Source organism: Ursus americanus, chromosome 12 (genome assembly GCF_024610735.1).
Source record: "Ursus americanus isolate L20-20 chromosome 12, mUrsAme1.1.p, whole genome shotgun sequence".
Classification (NCBI taxonomy): Eukaryota; Metazoa; Chordata; class Mammalia; order Carnivora; family Ursidae; genus Ursus; species Ursus americanus.
In genome coordinates, this window is record NC_142138.1 from 37988341 (window position 1) to 38007643 (window position 19303).

General features: G+C 40.0%; 1 long non-coding RNA gene across 5 annotated transcripts in view; it reads right to left on the minus strand.

Moving 5' to 3' along the window:
* The window catches only part of LOC148109171 (uncharacterized), a 100989-nt gene that overhangs the window by 18087 nt on the left and 63599 nt on the right, over positions 1-19303 (minus strand). For 3 of the 5 annotated variants that reach the window (XR_015726286.1, XR_015726288.1, XR_015726287.1), the window contains exons 2-4: positions 10398-10524; positions 3154-3202; positions 1562-1666 (exon numbers count right to left, since the gene is read on the minus strand). This is a non-coding gene — a long non-coding RNA (uncharacterized LOC148109171). Of the gene's footprint in view, positions 1-1561; positions 1667-3153; positions 3203-5401; positions 5587-10397; positions 10525-19303 lie in introns of all 5 variants that reach the window. The other 2 variants (XR_015726290.1, XR_015726289.1) reach the window with 2 other exon arrangements.

Here is a 19303-nt window from a genome sequence, read left to right on the forward strand (position 1 = left end):
TTGAATAACACAATTGGAATGCAGAGTTAGAATTCTCCTGTGAAGCATTTTCCCTAAGCATTGGTTAGGATTTTATTATAGGCTACTATGATATTTTTGTCTTTAACATTTCAGCCAGAGTGTATATTTATTCATTCATTCAACCATCAAGTGCCTACTGGATGCCAGCATTGGGGATGTAAAATGAACATGCTATGTGGCCCCTGAACTTCTTGAATCTCACAAGAAGTAAAAAGTGCATTGAGAATATCAATGCTGTTCAAAAATTTAGAGATGTCAGGAAAGACACTCACCTCCACTTGGGGGAGCTTCATCAAAAGGAACAAATAGAAGGGTAGCCCAGGCAATGGAAATGACATTCATGAAGGTGCGGGGACAGAAACAAAGGCACTTTGGGGTCATGGCAAAATAGCTCAAAATGAGTCGATGGACGGAGGGGATGCCTGGCTGATTCAGTCGATATAGCATGTGACTCTTGATATCAGGGTCATGAGTTCAAGTTCCAGACTGGGTGTAGAACTTACTTAAAAACAAAACAAAAAAAAAAGAGTCGATGGGGATAAAAAGATAGGCCAGGTGACCAATGGAGAAGAAATCTTTGATGGAAGTTAAAAGCAAGGAAATGATCAGAACTACATTTAAGGACAACACTCTGGGGTAGTATGATATAATGTTCCTAAAGCAGTTGGCTGTTTAATTGGCTAAGGTAAGTTGTGAGAGAAGTCACATCTTTGTCCACAGAAAAGACATTGACCTCTTTCAAATGAGTGGCTTGGTCCTTTTCTCAGCAGCTGTTGTCCTTGAATATAGGGCCACCAACTGAGGGAAGGTGAAGAAGGCTTTATTCTCAGAGAGACCATCTGGACATTACTGAGAGAGTACTTGAGAACCTGGGGCCATCATCTTTCAATCAAATGCATGTTACACGGGCACTTCAAGCTCTGCTGTCAGTAACCAATGCAGATCCCAGGAAAGGGCAGTAGGCAATCGGAGCTGTCTACATAATCACAGCACTCATGAAGTAACTGACCCAGAAAGCAATTTAATATAACTGCTCATAGTCCTTCATCTTCAAATGTCAACTTCGGCCATAATTATTCTGCTAATCAGCAATTTTCTTTCACTATAATCAATATTTTCCTTATTTCAATATAATCTTGTTTTTCCAAATGGATTTATTATTTTTAAAATAAATTTTACTTATTTAATTTCTTGAAGTGGTGGCACATTCACATAGTTCAAGCATCAAGAAATATAGAAAGATATACAGCAATGTCTCCTTTCCACCCCTGCCCTCTATTTGCTGAGTTCCTATACCCCCAAAACAAGTAACCAACAGTATTAGTTTCTCATAAAGTCCCGGGCGTTTTAGAATGTATATACAAGCCAGCACAAGGATAGATTCTTTTCCTTTTTTTCACCCCAACAGTACACTGTTTTGGCACCCTCCCTTTTTTCCCTACCTAAAAATCAATCTTGGAGATTGTATTAATCAGCTTGGGCTACCATAACAAAACCCCATAGATTAGGTGGCTTAAACAACAGAAATTTATTTTCTCACATTTCTGGAGACTGGAAATCTGAGGTCAGGGTGCCAGCCATGGTTCGGTTCTGGTGAGAGCTCTCTTCCTGGCTTGCAGGTGGCCACCTTCTCACTGTGTCCTCACTAGGCAGAAAGAGACAGCAAGTCTTCCAGTGTCTCTTATTAGATGGTGATCCCACCATGACGTGATCCCTCCTTCATGACCTAATCTAACTCTAACTCCTCCCCAGATACCATAACATTGGAGGTTCAGCCTTCAACATATGAATTCGGGTGGGGGGACACAAACATTCAGTTTATAAGAGAGATCTTTTCATTTAAACATATAAAGAACTTCTCTAGTTTATTTATTTATTTATTTTTTACAGCTGCACAGTATGCTACTGTTACAACATACATCTTTAAAATTGAAACTGGGGAAAATAAAGCAGTCCTTAGTCATTCTTTATTAATAGGATTTGCAGAAATAAAGTAAGACGATAGGAGTCCTAGGGATTGAGGTGATGTTTCTTTGAATTGACACCTAAACTGGAAATATATGCTGATGATTGCTGGAAATGTATCAAAACTTACGTAATATGTTTAATGCACATTCGTAAGCCCATCATTAGATCCTCAAAACTTCAGCTTTCTAAATCAAATATGGTTGAAATATTATCCTAATATGAAGTTACTAACTTGAAGATGCAAATTATATTAATAAAACACATAGCCGTGAAATGTATTTTTTTCATGTCAATGCTGATAGACAACAGTCAGCTTATACCTGACTGTTACTTAACTAGACATGTTATATAGGCCATCCTAAACATGTTAGTGTATGCTTAGGTTTTGAGAAAGGTATTTGTGTAGAAGAAAATTTAGTGATCTTTATTAATAAAATTCAAATGGTTATTCAGTTCAGACAAGGAAACGAATCAAGAATGAGGAAGAGAAAAAAAGTATGGTCACAAAATACTTCTGGACAACCTTACTGAAAGCAAAATAATAGATTGTATGCTATTGATGAGGGAGCAGAAGGCTGACTGATGACAAAGAAGCTGACACCCTGCAACCCCCCCTCCCCCATTTTTGGGTGGTAGGTGTGTGACATTCTTCCAGGAAGGCCCCAACCATCTTAATGCTAATGCTTTGCTAGAGGGGAAAACAACCTTGACAATGGCAAGGACTCCGGTATCCTGTGAGTCTTCTTCAACATATGAAAGTACTTTCTCAGGGGCGCCTGGGTGGCACAGCGTCTGCCTTCGGCTCAGGGCGTGATCCCAGCGTTCTGGGATCGAGCCCCACATCAGGCTCCTCCCCTATGAGCCTGCTTCTTCCTCTCCCACTCCCCCTGCTTGTGTTCCCTCTCTCGCTGGCTGTCTCTAACTCTGTCGAATAAATAAAAAATCTTAAAAAAAAAAAAAAGAAAGTACTTTCTCAACCTCCATTTTTCCTTACGTTCCCCAACCCCATAGTATATAATCAGCCACCCCTCACCACCCCAAGCAGCAGCTCTTTCTGCCCACGGTGCTGTCCCCATGCTTTAATAAACCACTATTCTGCACCATAGACGCCTCAAGAATTCTTTCTTGGTCTATGGCTCCGGACTCCATCCCACCAAGCCTCACCTGTATTCCAAAATCACATCACTATTCCAGCAGCCTGAACCATCACTGTCTGAAAAAAGAGAAGGGAGAGACAGAGTGAACAGAAGGTAGTGAACAGAACAATGTGTTCTTAAAAATATAGCTTAAATTGGATTCAGGGATAAGAGAGCAAGGAATCAAAGAGGGAACCAAGGTTTCAAGCCTCGGTGACTGGGTAGAAAAGTAACACTGTTGGCTGAGATAGGGTGCAAGATATTTAGGAGGGGTGAGTTTATTTTATATGCCTTATGTTTGGGGGCTAATGAGATATCATTATTAGCGGGCATTCACCAGGTTGAAGGGAAGGGAGAGATCTGGGATTTGTTTTAAGAAGTATTTATGAGAATAAGAGAGAGGGGTGGGGCAAGAAGGAGCAAGGACAGAAGGATAGAGACCACTCACATTCAGAGGTAGAAGGAAACAGATGGGCATTAAAGGAGAGAGAAGAATAGTCAGAGAGAGAGAAGGTGAACTAAGGCAGTGAGTTGCAGACACCAAAAGAGGAGGGGAAAGTCAAATGTGCCACGTGCTGGTAGAAGGGTCGACAAAGATATGGACACCCCCAAAATACGTTAGGAGACATCAGATTTTAAGACAGTAAGTAACAAGTTGAATACTGAGAAAGTAACCTCAAAAAATGCATTACACTGATAATTTTTTGAGATGATTGTGAAGAAGAAAGGATAACAACGTTATTCCACATTTTTATTCCGCTGTAAAGTCATAGAGTATTTCCACATATATTCTCTCTTTTGATGATATCTCAAGGGGATAGTCCTGCAGGTAGATGTGTGGAGAAAGATGCAGTGGAGAGGGGTAATCAAAGATGTAAATAAAGGTTGGAGTTTTGGATGGAGTTAGTTTCTTAGGGAGGTAAAAGAGGAAAGAATTTAGTGCTGGAAAAGAGTAGTGGGTAATGATGTGGGAAACAAACGCAGAAGGAAATGTAGATAAAGTTAAATGTCCATGGAATCTGCAGCCCATTGACAAATACTTGAGGCAGGCAGAGTGTTCCTCCAGGAAGCTCCTAACGGTCTCAACGTTAATGCCTTGCTAGAGGGAAAAACTACCTTAGTTTGACAATAGCAAGGCCTCCTGCATCCCTTGAGCACATGAAAATCCTTTTGAACGTTCTTCATCTTTAGTGTTGCCAACACCTAAGTATATAAGCAGTTGCTCTCATAATCCGGGAGCAGCTGGGGGGAGCAGGGAGCCGCAGGGCAGGGGGCAGCAGCAGCTCCTTCTGCCCACAAGTCTGGTCCCCATGCTTTACTAAAACCACCATTTTGCACCGAAGACGGCTCAAGAATTCTTTCTTGCCTGTGGGCTCCAGACCCCACCAAACCTCACCTATATATTCCGAAAACTACATCAGGTAAGAGACAACATTTTGAGGTAAAAATAGTTAAGAAAGATTCATGACTAAAAAGACATGAAAGTAATCAAAGTAACCTTGAATCAAGGGCCCAACTGACAGGAGAAATGTGAAACAAGTGGGGAAATGCTGATATTGGCATAAAAAGTCAAAACACTGGATCCACACCCCGTCAAGAGCTCTCCAGATCTCTAATAGAATACCATGCCTCCCATGAATGTAACGGGGAGAGGACACTGAAGTACTGGAGCCAAGAGCAAACAGTTTTCTCTCTCCCTCTCTCTCTCTCTCTCTCTCTCTCTCTCTCTCTCTCTCTCTCTCTCTATATATATATATATATATATATTTAAGATTTAAATATTTATTTATTTGAGGGAGAGAGGCAGGGGAGGGGCAGAGGGAGAGAATCTTCAAGCAGACTCCCCACTGAGTGTGGAGCCCAACGCGGGTCTCAATCCCAGGACCCTGAGATCATGACCTGAATCAAAATCAAGAGTCAGACGCTTAAATGATGGAGTCACCCAGAAACCCCAACAAGCTCAGTGTCTTAAATAACCCCAGCAGAGATTTTAAGAGAAGTTCCTCCACTACAGAACACAATTTATAAGTCAGCTTTGGGTTCCCACCCCCAGCCACTCCACAGGAAGCAAAAGCATTAAGCAAGCTGTTAGAATAGTGCATTCCCCCAGTTTCATACAACAGGATGTCGGTCTGTGTCAGCCTCCAGTCACCCTCTTTAGAGAGTTCTGCTTTTTCCAAGACGGTACCCAAGTGTTTATGACCTTCTCCATTAAAAGGCATGCATGTTAAGAAATTTAAGTTTGTACTCTATGAGCTAATACATTGCAATATTACCCCGTCTCTGGCTTGGTGTTTGGTTTGGGAAAGAGTACGCAACCTTCATTGATGCAGTGCAAGTCATTCTTGTGGCTGGAGCCAAAGGGGAAGAAATCTTTCTTTGCTGGTAGAAGGGCTGCTAGGATGAGATGAGAGACCAAAGTTACCAAGAGCTATGCTCCGCATGGCCTGGAAAAAGCTATCTGCAAAGAGAACAGAAACACAAGGCAGAAATAGAGAGTATAAGCCCTAAAAGTGTTCCTGCCACTGAATCCAGTCATCTCCAGGACCAGTTCCCTACATCCTGTGTTTGGGTTACACCAGCCCATAAATTCTCCTTTTTGTGTGGGCAAGTTGGGATTTTGCCATTTTCAACCCAAAGTGTCCCAACTTATGCACAGAATACCTTATACTTACAAGGTGCTCAACAAATAGATAATGATTTTCTGGTTGCTTCAGTATTACTGATTTTTCTATACCTTTCGCTTCTGCACTTTTTTTGTGTCCTACAACCTCATTCTCAGTGAGACTTGATCAAAGGTAAGGCTGCAATTTTCCCGTAATAACTGGGAGACCCAGCCCCCCGAACCTGGCCAAGGTCATATAATATGTCTGTGTTTCAGTTTCCTAATCTGTAAAATATGGCAAATAACAATAGCAACTACTTATTAAGCATCTACTATGTCCCAAGTACTGGCCTAATGCTTAATACGCATTATTCTAGTTCCTACGAAAACTGTAACACATGCGTAATGATCCTCATTTTAGAGATGTGGAAGCTGAGATGCAATGAGCTTAAATGAATCGACCAAGGTTACACAGCCTGAATGACAGAATTCTGATCCACATCCAGGTTTGCCTGAGCCTGTGCTCTTTCCAGTGTCCTATGATGCCCTACTTATTCAAAAAGCTTTTGTGTATAATAAGATAATGCAGGTACAATTGCTCTAAAAATAAAACGAGATCAAGAATCGTTCTCCAATTGACAATAAAAAATGTGGAAGTGGGCCCAAACATTAACAAGGAAGATTTAGGTTTAGAACATTCTGACTACCCCAATTACGGTGTTAGAAACAGTAACTGAAAAATAAATGATGAATCTCATATAAACGAGAAATTTTATGAAAAGAGAAAGTACAGCCAAGATTCTGTTCCATTTCTGAAGCCTCAATAAAATTCCAAAAGACATAAGTAAGTAAGCTTTGCTAAGCTAGGGAGACATTTCTAATTTTCCTTATTGAGCCATCAACACGGAGGCCCTGGCATTTCCTTTGTGGCCCTGTTAATGAAGTTCCTTATAAAATATGAACTTTTTCACGTGCAGATCTGGATGGCAATATCAGTGGTATTTAAAATGAACAAACGTATAGTCATGCTATGCACCAGTATATGTAAATCCTGTTTTTGTAGAAGTTTAACTGAAAGAAGGTTAAGACCAAGGCTACCTGTTAAATGACCCTTTGTAGTAAAACGTGTGTTCCTCAAGCTATAACTATTACTATTTCAAACAACTTCATGGAAACTACATTGTGAACTATCTGTTTTATGTCCATTTTCTCCATTAGACTGAATACTTTGGGCATAGAAATTGTGTCTTACACATCTTCTTATCTCCAGAATCTAGTATAGGTGAAATTTGGCATAGGTTGGTTGGCATAGGACTTTCGGGGGTTCTGGGAACTTTAGCCTGCATGGACCTGTTCCTCCATAAAAAATAATAAGTGTATTTTATGACCATGTTGGTAAAAAGATGAATATATTAATTAGTATCATACATTTAAACATTTGTTTTTACTTAAAATTTCTTTTTTTTTTCCCTTCTGACTTTAAAAGAAATTAAAACAGAGGCGCCTGGGTGGCTTAGTCCGTTAAGCGTTTGCCTTGGGATCAGATCATGATTCTGGGGTCCTGGGATCGAGCCTTGCTTCTCCCTATGCCCCTCCCCCTGCTCATGCTCTCTCCCTCTCAAATAAATAAATAAATCTTTAAAAAAATAAAATTAAAAAAAATTAAAGCATTTGCACAGGCCCCTAAAAGTATTGTGGGCTCCAGGTGCTATGCCTATTCTGTGCATGGATAAGTCAGTCCTGTTATGCGTTAAATACTATTTCGTTGAATGAATGAAATGAATGAATGATTTAAAATTAATATTTATCTGGTGGTAGTGATTCTTAAAGCTTTTATTTTGGAGAAATTTTCAGTTTAAAATATTTTCAAAAAGCAACTAATTAATAAAAACATCGAAATATACTAATATTCATTTAATCTGAAGTCAACTATTGAAATGTATTACTGTAAACAAAATTAAAAATCCAAAGCACCGTAGAAGCCCATCAAAGTAGCAAAATAAATATTGTAAAATAATATCAGACATTGTTATAATTTTGAACAAATGCAGCACACCTCTCAAATAATGAAATTTAAATATTTTCATTTTTAAACCAATATTCCAAGAATGTCAGTTCATAAGGTAGATACTTAAAAAACATGGGTTTATACTTGGAGCCGCATGATTATCGACTATAATAATTGAGTTAAATGCGTGCCCAAATGCTAGACCTGCTGCTGCCTCCCACAACATTGCTTTTGGAACTAAGCATTTCTCCACTGTTGTTTTCAGAGACATCTTTTTTAAATGGGAAATTGATTGATGAAATCTTAGCCATGAATAAACGCTAATGCATACAATAAATTAAAATGTTGTCATTTTATAAGAAAGGTTTATTGGCTAACTGTGCCATTTCTTCTAATAACTCAAAGTCTACTGTTTAATTTACAGAATGAAATGCGGAAATCAATTATTCAGCTTATAGTATGACAAAACTGCTTTTCAAAGTTATGTTTTGGGAGGCAACCAGAGTAACTTACTGACTTAAAACACAGAGTGTCATATCCAACAGTTTTTCCCACTTCAAAATGTATCGAACAATGTTCGAACTATGAGGAAGCATTTTTGCATTGTCTGGTCAGTGTTGTGTGCAAATTAACATCTGTATAATAATTCAGACTCACCCTTCCAAAAAGGATATCATACATATAAAGTAGTGCTAGTATTTATGGGATGGACATTTACCAGAATTGCTCTTAAAGGCTACATAATAAAAGTGCATTAAAACTGCCTAAATTAATTAACCATAGTATTGAAATGGATTCAGCTAATGGATTCTGCCTCTCCAGAGAGTGCCTCTTTTAATAATAAAACAAAAGCAAAAAACATGCTTTTCCTCCCTATTTTCATAACATGCAGCCATCATGACCAAGAACAGGTGGGGGCGTGGGACTGCTCACAGCATCCCTGAGCCAGCAAGAGGCACAGGTCATCTAGTGATCAGACACTCTGGCTTCTCCTCTCCAAGGGCAAAAGGGCTGCCTCAGCAGCTGTCACAGCCTGCTCCCCTTCGAAACAGGAAACCAGTCTGGAGTTTCACACTTACCTTCTGCCTTGTATTACCAAACTGGCAGTCTTGCCAGATCCTTGAAAATGCCTGTTATATAGGAAGGTGGTCAAGGTTTTGCGGGATTGGTAAGCAGGAGGGCATTCATGTTTAGGATGGGGCACTACCTGGCTCAGGGGTGTGCCATCTATTGGAAGGTTGCAAGAGGGAGAGAGATGAGAGAAGCACAGAAGAGTGTTAGACACACAAGGTCATTTGGTCCGTCCCACGCCAGTAGGCAGAATCACATCCCCAAGTACAGCTGAACCCACAAGGGGTCTTGTAATGAGACTGCTAGTTACCCAAAGACGAATAACGAGGAACTTCAAAGATCTAGGTTGTGAACTCACAAATCACGGTTATTCAGCTTGCTTTTCAATGAGACAAGCCCCTGTTTTCCCCATGTTTCCCACACCGTGTCCTGCTTTGGCCCTCTTATTGCTCATTAGCAGCTCCAGCAGAGGGCAGGCAGGGGAAAGAAGAGACATATGTTAGAGCAAATGATCGAGAGTCTTTTGAACATGTTAAGGCAAATTTTCTCAATTACTAAGAGCAACAACAGCCTTTTTGTACAAATGTCGCTGCTGTTGTTGTTGCTGCTGTTGTCTATCTGTCTGTATAAGGTATTATCAGTTTTCGGGTCTCCTCTCTCAAGGAATTTACAGTCTGGTTTGGGAAGGCAAAATGAAGACACATGAAGTAGTGAGAAAGCCCTGCTTTGAGGCCACCCCAAGCTATCTCAAGTTAAGTCATGGTTCCGAGAGAAGGAAGACAGGTCTTTGTGTGCTGAAGTGGGTGAAAACATATATAGATTGAAAGTATAAACTGTGCAGAGAAGTGAGAACCAATGTCTGTGCAAATGTAACTGTTGAAAATTCTCCAAACAGGCTTGGGTGACAGCCTCATAGAGAGGACTTGCAGGCATCCTGTTAGAATTTGGTTTATGTGGGACAGGTCTCATCAGATCTCAGCACCAGGCTTTTTATCCATGATCAGCCAAAGTGAGGGGACTGGTTGGCATGCAGGATCGCTTGGCATTCCTGGAGGAAAAATATTCAGTATCTTTCCATATCATTCATTAAGGTCTGTGTGACAGTGTCATGAGCAACTTGCTGTGGGGAGGTCTTCATCAGATAAACAGGGCTGCAAAATTCATAGCCAAGGAATGCAGGCTGGAGAGGCACTCCCAGCTCCAGCTGCTACCTGAACACCCAGGACTGGCTGGGAACCAAGGAGACATGCTGAAACCAGGAGCCTCAGCGACGAATGGCAATGTTACAGCCGCTTAATCCTGAAATGAAAAGTAATTGCTTCTGGCTTAAAGAATAAAGGAAAAACAAGATCAACCTTGGCTGAATTACATTTTTTTCCCCAAAACAACCATGCTGTAGACCAGGTTCTAAAACCTGCTTGGTATTTGAAAATGTGAGGAAATGGATGTTTTCTGTCAATATAATTTAAATCTCTCCAGAAGTACCGATATATAAGAACACTTGAATGCAAATACATTTTGATTAACATGATTAAATCAAATGTGTTTACTTTTAGCTCTAAGGGATGACATCTAAAATTTAACTTACCTAAATGTAATTTTAGAAAGTCAGTCTTCAAAATAGCTGCTCCTTTCTTTTCTTTTCTTTTTTGAAGCATTTTCTACTGAAAAGTCTCAGCAGAAGCTAACCAGATCTCCTTTTTGTACAGATGAAACTGCAAATGGAGAAATATGGAAGCAGGGGGAGGGGAAAGACATTTCAATACTTGTAATATATTCCTATGATGAAGCTGTCTTATTTCTAGAAAAAAGAATTCATAAAAATTCATAAAGGAACTGCTGCAAGTTTAAATTATTGTTAGAAGGATCTAAAGACGACTTTAACCCACGACTGAGTAAGTAATATTCTTATTTTTACTTGTTTATCTCTCAAGGGGCTACAGAATGACAAATGTCAGATTTTCTGTATATAGAATTTTCATTTCCTTGAGAGCAAGCAGGCAATGACAAAGAGTAAAAACACAGCAAGAGTGAGAACAAACAAATCTTGCCTTTCAAGTTTCAATTTTTAAATATATGTATTAATTTAAAATATTTGTGGCAGACTCACAATGATGTAGAAAAAACTAATTAAAATATTTCTTGTTTCCTAGAGCCATATAAAATTGCCCACATAAACAGCAATTTCACATGGTTTCACCTAATACCATAAGCCCTCACACGAGTACCATCAACCAATAATAACCAGGAAGGAAGAAAATCCAGTTTGTCTCCCTGCCATCATTCTCTACAAATATTAATATTATAAAATGAATATGACACGTGCTACCTTCCTGCGGGTGCTAACACTGAGGACATTCCTCACAGAAAAACCAAGGCTCTTCACAGTCATTATTCACAGCATGTATTTCTGCTTCATCAATTCAAAACAAAACAAAACAAAATAATCCTTATACCAGACGTTTTTTGGATACCACCGGTTTTTAAATTTTGTTTAACCTGCATCAGGACCCTGATAAGTGTGTCCACTTTCACTCGAGCTCAAGCCGGTGAACAGCTGCAAGGCCAGCCACAGACCCAGTAACTTGACACACAGTCATCACAAACATGAGAGCCTTTTTAAAATGAAAGATGTCATGGAGCTCATGAGGTAAAACAGGCATGAACAACACCAAGAATACAAAGGATATCCACAGTCGATGGATTGTGCTCTCCACGGGAACATGACACACAGCCAGCGACCCTGAAAGCCACAATATTTCCAAAGATGAAGGACTATGGTACTTAGGAACATTTTGAATATTAAAAAAAAAAAAAGCATCCTTTTTATATCAATACTCTGTCATTCTAGGCCAGGAAAGGGTACTGAGTGTGAAGATGGCCCCAGTTTTCTTTTTTTATGCTCAGCGTGATTCAGATATTAGCAAGGTTTCTATTCCCATCATGGAGAGAAGCCTTCGACAAGCTTTCTATTCTTACAACACATGAGAATGTCCAAAGGAAATATAAATTTAAAGTACAACGCAAACATATATTTTAACGGGGATACATAGTCATTGCAAACATTGAGGGGATTAGGAAGTGTATGGAATGTTGTTCACAGCAATTTTAACCCAAATATGTCACCAGCAGTTTTAAGGCAGTTTCCGTTTTCTATGTAAAAAAACTAAAATTACAAAAGTGTAATCTCTCATGTCAAATATTAAATCATCAATGACACATTTTCTTCAAACCCCCTTACTCCCATACCAGATGACCTTGGGAGGAAACGAAGGTCTTTCTTTGCCTAGGGATTTCAATTACAGACTCATGCTTCAGTATTTGCATTTTGCTTTCTGGAATTACTGACAATTCAAATATAATTTTCAACATCCCCCTGGGTGAATTAACCTCCAAGTGCCTCACAACTTGCTTTCTAAAAAGAAATCTATCTCTTCAAATTATAGTTCATAAAAAGTGAAGCTTAATGAGATTTTAAAATACAGACTTAAAGGGGTTTTATCTTCCTCACGCCCTGGCCAGTATTCACCCTCCTCTTGAAGCATCCTGCCCTCCTTTTTTTCTAGTGTGAATTTTGAAGAAATTCCAAGGAATAGCCACTGGGACAGCAAAGGTGACTTTCCTGAAGGATTGTTTCACCTAACGCAGCAGGTAGGGGCTGAAAAGGACTTCACATACTTCCCCGGTGGTTCATATGACACACACCAAATTTGAGACGCAATGGGTACATCGCCCTTGTGAGGTGTTTGGCAGTGATAAAAGGAAACATTTACTGAATACTTAACAAAAAGAGAAAAATATCAATTATTAGAATTCTACTTGGCCCATGATCCAACCAAGGTAAGAGATTAAAGGCACTTATTTAAGGTCATAGAAATGGACCAGGCCCCAGATTTCCTGATTCCCAGAAAACTGCAATGTCCACTGAGAACTTAGCTCTATCATTAAGAGTGACACTCATTCAATAATAAGCAAGGAAAAACAAATTTCTATTGATCCACAGATCTACCATTGCCAGTACTCCTCATTTTTCATGTTGATCGGAGTTTCCATCTGGTATCACTTCCTTCACCCTGAAGACTTTAACATGTCTTAAAGTACATGTCTACTATTGACAAATTCTCTCGGTTTTTATTTCACAATGTTTTCCTTTTTCATTTTTCTCTCTTTCTTCCTCTCTCCCTCCCTCTTTCCCTTTTCTTCTTTCTTCCTTGCTCTTGCTTTCTCTCTTATTCCAACTTCATTGTCAAAGGCTCTTTTCACTAGGTTTCTAACTCCAGGTTAACAGGTTTTATTTCTTTCAGCACTTTAAAGATGTTACTGCGTTGTCTTCTGGCTTGTGGAGAAGTCAGATGATTGCTCCCCGAAGGTCTTGTGCAGAATGAGTTTTTTCCCTCTGGCTGTTATTAAGATGTTTCTCTTCGGTCCTTGGTTTTCAGATATTTGACTATGATACGCCTAAATGTGGTTTTCTTTATTTTTATCCTGCTTGTAGTTCGTTGAGCTTATAAAACTCATAGGTTAATATTTTTCATCAAATATGGATTTTCTCAGCTATTTTTCTTGAAATATATATATATATTTTATCCCACTCACCCTCTTCTTCTGGGACTCCAGTTCACAGATGTCAGGCCACCTCACACTACCCTACAAGTCAATGAGAATGCTCATTTTTTCTAGCCTTTTTCCTCTATGTGTGCGTCAGTTTGCATAGCTGACGTTACCCTGTCTTTGAGTCCACTATTTTTTTCCTTCTGTAGAATGCAATTTACTGTTAAGCCCATCTAGTGATTTTTTTTTTTTTTCATTTCAGGTATTTTATTTATTTTTATTTTTTTTTAAAGATTTTATTTATTTATTTGACAGAGATAGAGACAGCCAGCGAGAGAGGGAACACAAGCAGGGGGAGTGGGAGAGGAAGAAGCAGGCTCACAGCACAGGAGCCTGATGTGGGACTCGATCCCACAACGCCAGGATCACGCCCTGAGCCGAAGGCAGACGCTTAACCGCTGTGCTACCCAGGCGTCCCCAGGTATTTTATTTTTAAGTTCTAGACATTCTAGTTGGGTTTCTTTTATTGTTTCCAGTTCTCTAGTGAGACTTTTCCTATACTCATTTCAGTCTTTTTCTTGTAAATCCCTAAACACATTTATAAGAACTGTGGTAAAGTCCTTGCTTAATAATTCCAACATTTCTGTCATCTGTGGATATGTTTGATCCCTGAAGCTGATACTGAAAGATAAATGACTACAACCCAAATAACAACAAAACCACTAGTTCTGTCCGAGATCACACATGCTCAACTGCTGGAATCCCAAGTCCCCGAATCCCTTCCTGTCACCTGGGAGAGGGTGAGGAGTCAAGCGCCCTCTTCACTGCCCCTTGCTGTCGCAGCACTCGTTGCCTCCTTCCAGATCCCTCATGGCTTAGTCCCAGTGGGAGGCAGCTTTACATGTCGGTACCTCTCTGAGATGTTGTTCTTTGGGTACCACCATTGCTACCGCCACCCCCACTGCCATCTTGTCTTCAAGACAAGCGCTGCAGGCGCTGGCCCAGGGCTGCTCCAGGCCAGGCAGCTATTCACTGCAGCCCAGGCTGGCATTAAAGAGCCCTGTCTCGCTACTTCTCCTCTGTATGCTCCAAATGATGGCCCTGCCTCTCCTGCTTCTTCCTATTGCCTCTCTTCAGAGCTGTGGGAAAGCCCTGGAGGAGCTGTGCTGCCAGAACACTCCGTGCCTCCTGCCTGCCCTTGTCCCCTGAGCTCGGGTCTGTTTCTCCTCCAGCCAGATTTCCTCACCATCTACAGCTCCTGGTCAGAGGATGGATTTCCCCCTGGTGGTAGCTCTTGTTGAAAAAGATTCGTTAAATTGCTAAGTATCTGCTAAGAACTTGTTATGTGTACAGAATCCTATTGCTTGTCAGGAGATGAGCAAAAAGAACTAAGCAAACACACAAATTAACAATTTAAAGCCACATATTATGTTTTGATAAGAGTTCTCTGTTTTAAAAAGTTGAAATCTACTGAACTCTATAGTCATTCTTTAGTCTATCTGTAAATTTCATCAATCAATTTGACAAATATTTACCAAGAACATGAAAAGTACCAGGTTCTATTTCCAGTGCTAAGAATATAAGATAGACAAGATAGCTGATCTCGGAGAGTTTAGAATAAACAAATAATACCAGTTACTAGTAAGTACAATATCAGACAGTGGTAAGTAATCTGAAGAAAATAAAGCAGGATAATGGGATAGAAACTAATGAGAGGAAGAAATATTGGATAAGGAGGTGAAAGAAGGTCTCTGAGAAAGTGACATCAGGGCTGAATGACATGAAGATCTAGGGAAAAGACAGACCAGGAGGGGTGACAGCAAATTTATAAGAATGTAATGACCTATGTTGTGAATGACAGGAAATGAGGTCAGACAACCCAGCCCAGGTCAGGTAGTGCTTTCAAAGCTGTGGTAAGGAGTTTGGATTTTAGTCTAAATAGAGTGCGAAACACCGGGAAATTTCAAAAGGGAATGACATTCTGTGATCATATTGTGAAAAGATCACTTTGGTGCTGTGTGGGGACTGATTGGAAGGTAGTGGGGGTAGAAGACCCCAAGACACGCTAGGAGCTATTGTAACCTAAGAAAGAGATGATGGTTCTATAGTTCCACGAAACAAATGTGCATACTATTAGACAGTGTTCTCTGCTGATAGCCCATCATGCAGGATACTAGATCCACTGTGTGACAAAAGTAGATGACAAGGTTGATGGCCTCAAAGAACTTTCTATAATTTAATGGAGCTGACAGGTAAAATTAAAGAGAACAAAGGATGATACCTTGTTGGGGCAATAAAAAATTAGCAGAGGTTAGCAGGCTCTTGACAATGGTCTCTGGCTAGAATAAAATCTTCTGGGACACCCTACCCTAAATCACCACAGTGTTACAAAAGAACCAAAGAAACCATCATCCAACCTCGAATCATACTTACACAACCAAGCAAATTACAAGCAAAAATAACCATAATCGTCAACATTTACTGAACACCCAGAATGTTCCAGGCACTGTGCTAATTTCTACATGAATCATTAGATTCCCCCAGAATAGGACTATAATCATGATTATCATCCCCATATTTTGGATTAAAAAAACATGGTTGTTGGACACGGTAACTTGCCTAATGTTACACAGAGCTATAAGAATTAGAGCTCTGCCTAAAAATCCTAATCAGTCTGACCCCAAATCCAACCTTATAGAGATGAGGCTAATGTTTCCCAAAGTTGCCTGATATTAGGAATTAGCCGTGGCCGTTGTTGAAGACACAAATACCTGTACCCATCCCCCACTTCATGCTAGGTCCACCAAATCAGAATCTCCAGGGAGAAGTCTGGGAAGCTTTAACAGTGGCCTTCAAATGACTCTTATTATCTTATTCTTAATATTATAATTATTCTAATTTTATAGCCTACACTAGAATAAGCCATACCCAGCATAAAGAATAAATGGACTATATAAAATAGAGGAACAATCAAGGCCAGTGGCATTTATCAGAGATTCCTTGGAAGAAATAAGTTTTCAGCTAGATTTTGAAAGGAATGCTGAATAAAAGAAAGCAAGCATTGCAGGAAAGAAAGCCATGAACCAGACAAAAAGGAGAGAATTGGGTATGTAGGGCACTGATAAAAATTGATGTTCCAAGGAGAGGAGGTGACTTGATTCAGTACACAGCCCGCCACTCAGTTCTGTTTACAAGAAATCAAGCAGGTTTAGAGTATTTGTAGGTTACCAAAGCTGCCTAGATCATTGGCCTGATCTTGGCCAATGTTGCCCTAGAAAGGCAATGCTTGAAACAAAACCCTATTATCATTCTCTTGGGTTAAAAGGTCAGAAAGAATCCTCTTTTTCAGAATTATTTTTAAAAAACTAAACATGTTTACTTAACTTCCTACAATAGACAAATGACCCCAGAAGGCAACCTTACTTAGAATATAATAATAATTTTTATTTTAGTGATTCATAGACATTCTTTTTTTTTAATATTTTATTTATTTATTTGACAGAGAGAGAGAAAGAGGGCACAAGCAGAGGGAGTGGCAGGCAGAGGGAGAAGCAGGCTCCCCACTGAGCAGGGAACGAGATGTGGGGCTTGATCCCAGGACTCCGGAATCAAAACGTGAGCTAAAGGCAGACGCCAGACCCACTGAGCCACCCAGGCATCCCGATTCATAGACATCCTTAAGTACAATTCCAACTGGGTGCCATAGAAGCCATGTCCTAGATTTTTCTATAGCGTTACTTTTAACAGGTTGCAACTCAATCAACAGATGCTCATCAAACGCTGAAGTATTTGGACTCCATGAGCAGCACTGGGGAGACAATAAGTAAAATGTGAGGGTTCAGAACCCTGCGGGAGAAGACAGACGACCAAGTAGGTAATTCCATTACAAGTCCTAGAATGGAGGTTTGTACAAATGGTCAGGCACTCTACAGAGGGAACACTGGCTCTGCCTAGGGGAGTGAGGGAAGGTGAAGGGCCTTGCTTGCTGGATTTGGGAGGATTCACAGGATTTTGAGAGAAAAGGATGGAGAAAATTCTGTAATACTGGAAGAATGACACAGAGGTCAGTATGAAAAAGCGAGCATTCAGTCATGGAGGGGTCACACACTGCAGCCCACAATTTTTTTTTTTCAGTCTGCAGAGCTTTTTTTTTTTAAATTACTTGTCAGTGTTTAAAATGGGGAGAATTCATACACAAACCTTTATTTTTGACTTACTGGAAATGCAAAGATACAGGGCTGTGTGGGTGGCTCTGTTGGTTAAGGGTCTGCCTTCAGCTCAGGTCAGGATCTCAGGGTCCTGGGATCAAGCCCCGCATGGGGCTTCCTGCCCAGTGGGGAGTCTGCTTCTCTCTGCCCCTCTGCCATTACCCCCACTCATTCTCGCTCTCAAAAACATAAAATCTTTAAAAAAAAAAAAAAAGAAAGAAAGAAAGAAAGAAAGAAAATGCAAAGATTTAGCTACACTGGGCCCACTTTCAACAGATCTTGAGTAATAGCTACCCCCTTTGGAGGGAGATTCTTATCTCCAGCCCACCCCAGACCCCACACCCTCTATTGTTTTATTCCCAGTCCTCCCTGTGGGCATTTGTGGTTGTGACCCCTAGCAGAGAACAGGCTATGAGGTGGAGAAAGCCTTGAATGAGAACGTGGTGTGACAAGTTTGGAGCCTTGCTTGCCAAGTGTTTTCAGACTTTACCATGTGGGTGAGGGGGAGGGTGAAGCAGGGTAGGAAAATGGTAAGAGTTGATTTTTAGGAGGTGGTCTTTGGCAGATGGCTTGGAGGGCATTTAGACTGAATATGGAAACTACTTAGGAAGCCACCATGATGGTTCAGGAAAGAGATGATAAGGACTTGTAGTAGGTGAGTGGTGATGGGATGGAGGCAAGGGGCAGAGGCATAAAAGAAGCAGAGACATAAAAATGTTCCCAAATCGGTTTTGTTGGGTTTTTTTCTAGAAAGAGAGAGAGAGAGAGGGCATGCACAAATTGGGGGGGGGGGTGGCACAGAGGGCAGAGAGAGAGGGTCCTAAGCTCAGTGTGGAGTCTGATACCGGGCTTGATCTCACAACCCTGAAATCATGACCTGAACTGAAACCAAGAGTCAGACACTTAACTGACTGAACCATCCAGGTGCCCCTCAAATTATTTAAATAAAAATGTTTAAACATCTACAAAAGTTTAAAGAATAGTACAATAAATACCAGCCTCTACCCAGATTCAACCTCAACTCAACAACTGTTATCATTTTGACATATTTGCTTTATTTTTATACACACACGTGTGTGTGTATTTTGAAAGAAAGTTGTAGATATCATGACACTTCACACCTAAATATCCACACTCAAATATACATCTCCTAAAAATAAGAATTTTCTTACAAATCATCACAATGTCATTATCACATCTAAGAAAATTAATATTCATTTCTTAATACCACCTAATATGTCCTTTAACATATATCATATGGAAATTTTCTCCAATTGTCCCCAAAATGTTTAGCTGTTTTTATCAAGCCAAGGGCCAATCAAGGTTCATATATTATATTTGATTGTTATGTCTCCTTAGTCCCTTTTAATCTAGAATAGTTCTTCCTACTCTTTTTCCCCTGATGATAATGACTTTTGAAAGAATCCAAAAAAGTAGTCTTATAGAATATCTCACATTAGGGATTCCTCTGTGGATCTCCTTGTAATTTGGTTGTTCTGTGATTACCTGTAATTTCTATATATTTGAAGTTAGGTCTAAAGGCTTAATTAGATTCAATTTAACACTTTTGGCAAGAATAGTTCATAAATGACTTGGTGAATTTCATCTGCATCATATCAGAAGGAACATAATTCAGGGTTATCCCACATAATTGATACAGTCCAAGTAGTGACTACCAGATTGCTCCTTTACAACTGGTAAGTTGCCTGTGTGATGACACTTTGTCACTGTGTGA